Here is an 8,858-nt window from a genome sequence, read left to right as displayed (position 1 = left end):
AGAGACCCCCGGGCCACACGGGGCCCCCACTCCTTCTCCGCCCGCCGCGCGTCCCCTCGCCACCCCAGGCCTCCCAGCAGGGCTCTCACGCCCATTCTTGCTTCTCCTCCTTCCAGGAGTCTGCCCCGGGCTCTCCCCCAGGGGTGAGGATGCCTGGGTTGGCCCAGAGGAAAAGTCAGACCTGCGATGGCCCCCATCCAGTCTCAGCCGCAGAGGGGCCTCCTGAGGGCTCCGACCAGCCCTGCACACGTTTCCGGGGACAGCCTCAGGACCACAGCACTGGCAGCTGCAGGCAGTGAGGGCTCTGAGCTTAGCAGCCAGCCTGCCATGTGGCTCCATTTTCCTGATGAGAAAACCGCGGCTTAGAGCTGCGACTTGGCAAAGCCCACCCAGGAAAGAAGCGGTAGACCCGAGATCCTAGCACACCCTTCCCTTCCAGCTCCCAAAGCTGCCAAACACTAGTTACTCCCTCTCAGAAATCCAAAGACGCATCCGGATATGATGCAATTAATTACAGTTATCAGGCCATTAATTAAGATTATCCCTGTTGTTGTTAAACACTGCCCCCGCTACCTCCCTATTTGCAAAGAAATTCACACTCAGGCTTATCAGCAATTACTCGGGTTGATAATGATGAGTTTTGCAGCCTCCAAAGGGCACAGGTGTTATGCAGGCTGCAGTCTGTGTTGGCCTGTGTTTATTCATTCAAACAACCAGAAAAAAAAAAAAAAAAACACCATTTTTTTTCTTTTAACTACTCCCTGTTTGGGCACCAGTCTTAGGGGCTAGGAATGAAACAAGGAACCAGAGAGACCTCGGCCCTGCCCCCTCAACAAGGAGACACGGATAACAGGCCTCTGCAGTCAAGCGAGACAGGCCACACCAGTCCGCGCTCTCTGAAATCATCTTCCTCATTGTTGGGGTTGCTTGTTTATTGTCCATCTCCACACGAGAACATAAACCCCATAGAGCTTGTCTTAAGAGTTGTTCAGAATCATCCTAACCCCCAGGCCTAGGGCAACATGGCTCAGAGTGTATAGCCAGTTAATATTTGTTGAGCACTTATTATGTTCCAGGCTTCCCCGGTAGGTCAGATGGTAAGGAATCCGCCTGAGATGCAGGCGGCCCTGGGTCAGGAAGATCCCCTGGAGAAGGGAATGGCTACCGACTCCAGTATTCTTGCCTGGAGAATCCCATGGATGGAGGAGCCTGGCAGGCTGCAGTCCATGGGGTCGCAAAGAGTTGGACATGACTGAGCAACTAACACTGTTATGCTTCCAGACATCATTCTAGGCACACAGGAGACATCATGGAGCGAGACAGGCAAGGCCCCTGCACTTCTGGATTGTCCATCCCTGGGACAAATGAACAATGGAGGAAGGTTTCAGGAATGCCAGAAAAGCGGCAAGAACATCGTCAGGTGTCTATCGGGTGACCTCAGAGCCAGAATGCCAGAAAAGCAGCAAGAACATCGTCAGATGTCTACCGGGTGACCTCAGAGCCAGAATGCCAGAAAAGCGGCAAGAACATCATCAGGTGTCTATCGGGTGACCTCAGAGCTCATGGCATTAAGCCCTGGACCAGAATTTAGACATTCGGATTCTGCTGGCACAGAGAAAACCAGTACAAGCCCTTGGACCTGCATCCACGACCGTCCAGACCTGTCCCAGCCCCTCCTGGGCCTGAGCCCTCGTGAGTCCTCTGGTCTGGAACACCTGTCCCAGGTTTGGCTGCGCTGAAGCCCACCCTCTTCCCAGATCTAACAGAGGCCCCGCACCTCCAGGACGTCTCTCCACGCGGCCCCTGCTCCCCAACCTCCTCTCCCACTGAGCTCGACAGCGCTTCACCCTCTGGTCAGTTGCTCCTGTTACCACTTCTGTTTCTGTTAGTTGATTCTGGGTAGGTACTGACTTGAACTGTCTCTCAGGCAGTTGAACTGTCTTGAGGGAAGCTATGATCCAAGCCTGGGGGTGGAGGCCATACCTCAGGCTCCCATTGTGTCCCCAAAACCCGGCAGAGGTTAGAAGCACACCAAGTGAGCACCCTCGGACGCCTGTCAGTAGACCCCTCTGGAGCCAGCATTGTGATCCACCAGCTCGGAGGATGAATGGAGCCGACGGAAGCCTTTTGTTTTGCCCACAGTGATTTTGTTAATGTTGTTAATTAGCTCCCAACATTTAAAAATTGAGAGATTTCCCATGAGTTGCTGGACTGCTGGCTTCTCTTAACACATCTGAAGATCCGCTGATGCCTGGCTCCCCCGGGCCACACTCTGTAGGCCCCAAAGGGCCGGGGCCCTGTGGAAAGAGCTGTGTCTTTCCACTTGTCACCGTCCCTCCCAGCCCTGTGTCACCCTTTTGACCTTGACCCCCTCTGTGAATTAGTGTTTTCATTTCATTTTCTCTCTGTGTTCTACTTATATGAGAAGACAATCACAACATGGAAACACATACTCGAGAATAAATGAGCCCGCAGCCCTCCCCTTCTCGGCCAGGCCAGGCCCCAGAAGTAGTCGCTCAGATGTGCCCAACTCTTTGCGACCCCCTGGACTGCAGCCCACCAGGCTCCTCTGTCCATGGGATTTTCCAGGCAAGAATACTGGAGTGGGTTGCCATTTCCTTCTCCAGGGGATCTTCCCGACCCAGGGATCAAACTTGGGTCTGCACCGCAGGCAGGTTCTTTCCCAGCTGAGCCCCCAGGGAGGCACAAGCCAGGCCGGTCCTCCTGCATTCTTGCTGTCTTCGTCATCCTGCCCTGACCCTTGCACACCCCTCCTCTCCCACCTGCCCAACTTCCCATGCCGAGCTCCGCAACATAAACGAAGGTGCAAAGCGTGTCCCTGGGCCTTTGACTTCGTTCCTTCTGCCTGGAACACCGTTACCGTTCCGCACCGCCCCCCACCCCCCCACCCCACCCCCACAAGACACCGTGGCTTTGGATGCTCTCCGCACAGGTCACACCTCACGGATCTGCTCTCCAGAGCCCGAGATGAGGCTCCTGGGCTCCCATCGCGCCCTACAGTCTCCCCCTCGCCCTCCTGCAGTGTTTTGTGTGGGATTTGCCCCATGTCCTCCCTGGCACGTGAGTCCTCGGGAGCGGGGACTCTGCTGCTCACTCACGCTGGAGTCCCCAGCACCTGGGACAGAGCCCGATGGAGTGGAAGCGTGAGACAAATATTTGCTAAATAGATGAGCGAATGGCTTTCAATAGCCACAAAAGGAACAAAAAGGATTTCTGGGACTGTTTCCGTGTCCCAGAACATTCAATTAACCAAAATTTCACACTGGCCGAGCATTCTGGTGGTGCAGGATCTATTGTGTAAGCATAATCACAAATGCTACATCTGGGTGGGACTGGGACTCTTCTCCCTAGGCTCCACCGCCCAGCGGGGACGGGGCAGGACCAGGCACAGTGCTGCCTTCTGTTGGCCAGCGAAGCTCAGCGACCTGGCCACAGCTGCTAGCAAACTGATGGCACTGCGAGAGTGAAAGCCCAGGGCTCCCGCCGCTGCCTCCCAGCCCAGCCCACTGCCAGCAGCCTGGCCTTGGAGCAGGTCAGAAGAGAAGTGGGTAGACGGCAGAGTGGACTTCCCAAGCCTAGATACCACCCTGGCACAGGCAGTGTAAATGGAAAGTGTGCGTAAAGGAACTAGCTCTTATTTCCCGTGTCATCAAAGCAATCACAAACAGACTCTTCTCTAAGAGACGCTGGATCACATTTTGATTATGAATGAGGACGATGGGGTCTGTCTTACCAGAATGAAACCTCTTCCCATGACACTGCTGTCCCTGTTCAGTAGGACAGGCATTTCGAAGGGATCTGGGATGCCCTGAGCCGTCCCCCTGCTGCCTTCTAGGTTCCTTCAAGGCAACACCTGCGTTTGGACTTCCCAGGCAGTGCCATTGCAGGAGATGCAAGAGATGCCAGTTTGTGCCCTGGGTGGGGAGACCCCCTGGAGGAGGGCATGGCAACCCACTCCAGTATTCTTGCCTGGACAATCCCAAGCACAGAGAAGCCTGGTGGGCGACAGTCATGGGGTCGCATAGAGTCAAACACGACTGAAGCGACTTAGCATGCACACATGCTGAAGTCAAAGGTGTAGCCACAGCTGGAGGTGGTTCCAGGGGCTCAAGTAGAGAAGGAAATAACTTTCCTGAGCTACTAATTTATGGCCCTTGGTGTAAGGGAGAGGACAGTTTGAGCAGCTCTTTTTCTTAAGGATGTAGTCTCAAAGTTCTCCCAAAACAACCACCGGGGGTGATGGACACCCATGTCCAGAGGGCTGGACACAGACAGCACGGAGCGCTGCCCCCCCCTCTCCTTAGGACCCTCAGCCTCTTCCACTCAGTCCCAGTGCCTGTAAAAGCACAATAATCCTTTTGTTCCTTTCTATTTTAAAGAGATGGGGGGGAAATTTCTTAAACAGATGGGACTACCAGACCACCTGACCTGCCTCCTGAAAAATCTGTATGCAAGTCAAGTAGCAACTAGAAATGGACATGGAACAACAGACGGGTTCCAAATCGGGAAAGAAGTACGTCAAGGCTGTATATTGTCACCCTGCTTATTTAACTTATATGCAAAGTACATCATGAGAAATGCCAGGCTGGATGAAGCACAAGCTGGAATCAAGATTGCCGGGAGAAATATCAATAACCTCAGATATGCAGAAGACACCACCCTTATGGCAGAAACTGTAGAAGAAATAAAAAGCCTCTTGATGAAAGTGAAAGAGGAGAGTGAAAAAGCTGACTTAAAACTCAAAATTCAGAAAACTAAGATCATGGCATCCAGTCCCATAACTTCATGGCAAATAGATGGGGAAACAGTGGAAACAGTGAGAGACTTTCTTTTCTTGGGCTCCAGAATCACTGGAGATGGTGATTGCAGCCATGAAATTAAAAGACTCTTGCTCCTTGGAAGAAAAGCTATGACCAACCTAGACAGCATATTAGAAAACAGAGACATTACTTTGCCAACAAAGGTCCATCTAGTTAAAGCTACTGGTTTTTCCAGTAGTCATGTATGGATGTGAGAGTTGGACTATAAAGAAAGCTGAGCACAGAAGAATTGATGCTTTTGAACTATGGTGTTGGAGAAGACTCTTGAGAGTCCCTTGGACAGCAAGGAGATCCAACCAGTCCATCCTAAAGGAAATCAGTCCTGAGTATTCATTGGAAGGACTGATGCTGAAGCTGAAACTCCAATACTTTGGCCACCTGATGCAAAGAACTGACTGCTTGGAAAAAACCCTGACGCTAGGAAAGATTGAAGGTAGGAGGAGAAGGGGGCGACAGAGGATGAGATGGTTGGATGGCATCACCGACTCGATGGCCATGAGTTTGAGTAAGCTCCAGAGTTGGTGATGGACAGGGAGGCCTGGTGTGCTGCAGTCCATGGAGTTGCAAAGAGTCGGATATGACTGAGCAACTGGACTGAACTGAACTGAATCCCGTAGGATTTTAAAGGACTGATCGAACACAGTGTAACAGATTTTTCAACATCTCACTGACAGAATTGGATACATGTGCTATTTGATACCACAATATCATAAGCATACTTATCATATATCATAAGATATTTTTGATGAGAGACAGCCTAGTGTAGTGGTAGTCAGGAGTTCAAACTTCAAACCCTGTTTAAAGGAATGACAAATATCAAAGGGAGAAAAGTAGAATGAATTATGTGGTGTTAGACTGGAACTGGAGATTTTGGTGTGAGTTCAGAGCTCTGTCCCCTGAAAGAGCCTAGGAGCAGGGATACCCAGTCCCAGTGAACACACTTTGCAGCCAGGTCATGGATTCCAAATAGCACTCTCTGCTGAAAGAGACCAAAGCTCCTTGGAGAGATGACTGATTCCGGGGGAAGAACAAGCTGTTCCTGAAACATATTGTTGGGCCAGAAATTAATAAATTGCTCAACAAGTGGTGGAAACACAGCAGAAGGACACAGAAACCAACTCAAAAGAGGCTTCCGCCAGCCAAGCTCCACGCAGTCAGTTCAGTCCAGTCGCGCAGTCGTGTCCGACTCTGTGACCCCATGAATCGCAGCACACCAGGCCTCCTTGTCCATCACCAACTCCCAGAGTTCACTCAAACCCATGTCTATCGAGTCGGTGATGCCATCCAACCATCTCATCCTCTGTCGTCCCCGTCTCCTCCTGCCCTCAATCTTTCCCAGCATCAGGGTCTTTTCCAATGAGTCAGCTCTTCGCATCAGGTGGCCAAAGTATTGGAGCTTCAGCTTTAGCATCAGTCCTTCCAATGAATATTCAGGACTGATCTCCTTTAGGATGGACTGGTTGGATCTCCTTGCAGTCCAAGGGACTCTCAAGAGTCTTCTCCAAAACCACAGTTCAAAAGCATCAATTCTTCAGTGCTCAGCTTTCTTCACAGTCCAACTCTCACATCCATACATGACCACTGGAAAAACCATAGCTTTGACTAGATGGACCTCCACTAGCCAAACCAAGGAGCAAGTTAAGCATCAAAATAAGTAATGATTGTAAGGATTCATACTCTACTAAATACAATAGGAAACCAAGAGTCCACACTGATGTAATAAGTAAATGAATAAATTGAAAGCTGGGAATGCTATTTGCATACTCAGAGTACTTTCCCATGAAATACTTATTAACTGCAAAAAGGGAAAGAACAACTTTACTGTAGAGAAACCTGGCAGACACCTCCTCACCCAGCGGTCTGATTGGGTTAACGTGACCAGTCTGGGGACATTTGGACGTCATGAGGCTCCTGATGTGATTCAGTGAAAAAGACACACCATCACTTCATGATATTCCTGCCACACGTTTACAACTCACATGAAAATTTACAACTGAGCCTCTGAAAGAGGCCGGATTCGCTGCAGCAGGACACATGCACGTCCACGTGCCGGGACAGCCCACTCCTTCCCGGAGCACCTGATTGGACCAAAGGGTCAGCAGCTGGCCAAAACCGGCCAATCAGCTCACTTCACCCAGGGATTTCCAACTGGAGAGCTGAGAGCCCGAGTCAGTCAAATGACCACGGGGCGCTGAGCCTGAAAGACGGCCGAGCCAGGGCCGGCATTCACGCTGCAACAAACCGCAGCCAAGTTCAAGCTGAGGTTCTGGGAGGCCAGAAACGCCATAGAAAAGCCAAAAAAAAAAAAAAAAGTTGGAGGAAAAGACAGAGAGACAGAGATCATCTAGCCCTAGCAAAAATAGTAGCAACAGTAATAGCAAACTTCCACAACACTCTCTACTGGTCTCTGTTTAATCGGTTAACGTGTGTTAACTCATTTCATCCTCACAGCAACCCTATAAAGCGGGTACTTTTATGCCTGGTTTACAGATGAGGAAACTGAGGCACATTGACATCCTGTCCTAGCCTTGAATGTCCATCCGAGTGACTGTTGGGTCATCACAGAGACCCCCCACACACACTTCACTTGCACTTACCTGAGTGGGCTTTTAGTCCGATCATAAGAGGAGGCTGGTGCCCACTGCCTGTGGTCACTGTCTTGCTGCAGGATGAGCGGGGATTCTGGGGCCATTCGCGTGTCTAAACATCCTGCTCTAGCCTTTCTTCATTCCCCAAAAGGGAAAAGACAAAGGGGGAAGTGCCAGCCTGGGCCATCAGAGGCACCTAAAAACACATAAAGACCCTCCGCCCATCAGTCCAGACCCCACAGACCCCGTGTGCCCGCGGCTCTAAGCTGGGCAGCCAGCGGCATCCACTCGCCGTGGTGTCTGCAGCCTCCGCAGGGGAGGAGTAGGCAGAGCGCTCGGGGCTGTCTGCTGAGCCAAGAAGAGGCTGGGTTTCTCTGCTTGGTCCCTGGCCAAGGAGTCGGAAAGGACAGAGAGACAAGGTCTTTGCTCCTGGCATCAGGTTACTGCCCCTGCCCGGGGCTCGGGGGCCAGGCGAGCCTCCCAGGCAGGGAGAGTTGCCGGTCAGCTGACAGCAGACAGAGCCCAAGGCCTATTCTAGAAGCCACCATAAGCATGAAGAGGCTGTGACACCGGCCGCTGACGGAGGGAGCAGAGAGGGAACCCCGCAGACCTGTGAGCCTCCAGCCTTGCCAAGCAGACCGGGCTGCGGACTCGGGGCCAGACAGCAGGTCTCCAGGAGAAACAGTCCAGGCCTGGGCAAAGGGATGCACAGCAGCTGGCAGCCTGAGGCCGCGGTGACACTCCGGGGAGGCCTCAGCCCGTGCCAGCAGGAGGGCCTGACCATGGCTGCGGCCTGGCACCGGCCCCAGGGCCTTCAGCATCCCCCAGTCTCAACGCCCAGGGCTGGGAGGTTCCATACGCTCCCTGGTCTCCCAGATGAAAGACGCTTTCTAAGAGTCATAAAACCGTCCCCACTCGGAACAATGGGCCCTTATCCCGCTGTGTCCTTCACATAAACTCCCATTAGCAACGCAACAGAAGCTGCAGGCAGGAGTTTCATAGACTGGATTTTTGGACCAGCCCCAGCGTTCATTAACATCTACTCCCTCGCCCTCTGTGGAGACTGCACGAATCACTCCCCTTTACAGAGAACCCACTGTGTGCTTGGCCTCCAGGGAACCCTGCAAGGAAGGTGGCTTTGTCCGGTTCTGTGAACACAGACATCGACCCAGAGAGGTTAAGTGACTCGCCCAGGGTCGCAGCGTGGCAGAGTGGGGGAGCCGGGGTTTAAATTCAAAAGCTGCTGCTTGCCGCATTCCCTGTGGGCTCGGGCTAAGATCCCCCAAGTCCAATGTGCTTCTCAGGGTTTTGCCTGGAAGCGGACATCTTCTGGGACCTCAGCGCCTTCACAGGACGGCTCTGTCACCTTCCCACCTGTCAGCAGAGACACAGCGGGCTGGGGCTCCCGACACGTCAGGGATGGACCCCA

At 52.4% G+C, this 8,858-nt stretch overlaps 1 protein-coding gene across 1 annotated transcript in view; it reads right to left on the bottom strand.

Moving 5' to 3' along the window:
- ARHGEF10L (Rho guanine nucleotide exchange factor (GEF) 10-like) overlaps positions 1-7,733 on the bottom strand; it is a 161,886-nt gene extending 154,153 nt beyond the window's left edge. Inside the window, 1 exon segment of the mRNA XM_010830219.1 lies at positions 7,439-7,733. The gene's annotated coding sequence lies outside the window, so the exon portion shown is untranslated.
- Positions 7,734-8,858: the final 1,125 nt, after the last annotated feature.

Source organism: Bison bison, unplaced genomic scaffold (assembly GCF_000754665.1).
Source record: "Bison bison bison isolate TAMUID 2011002044 unplaced genomic scaffold, Bison_UMD1.0 scf7180017864516, whole genome shotgun sequence".
Lineage (NCBI taxonomy): Eukaryota > Metazoa > Chordata > Mammalia > Artiodactyla > Bovidae > Bison > Bison bison.
This window is presented reverse-complemented; position numbering and strand designations above follow the sequence as displayed.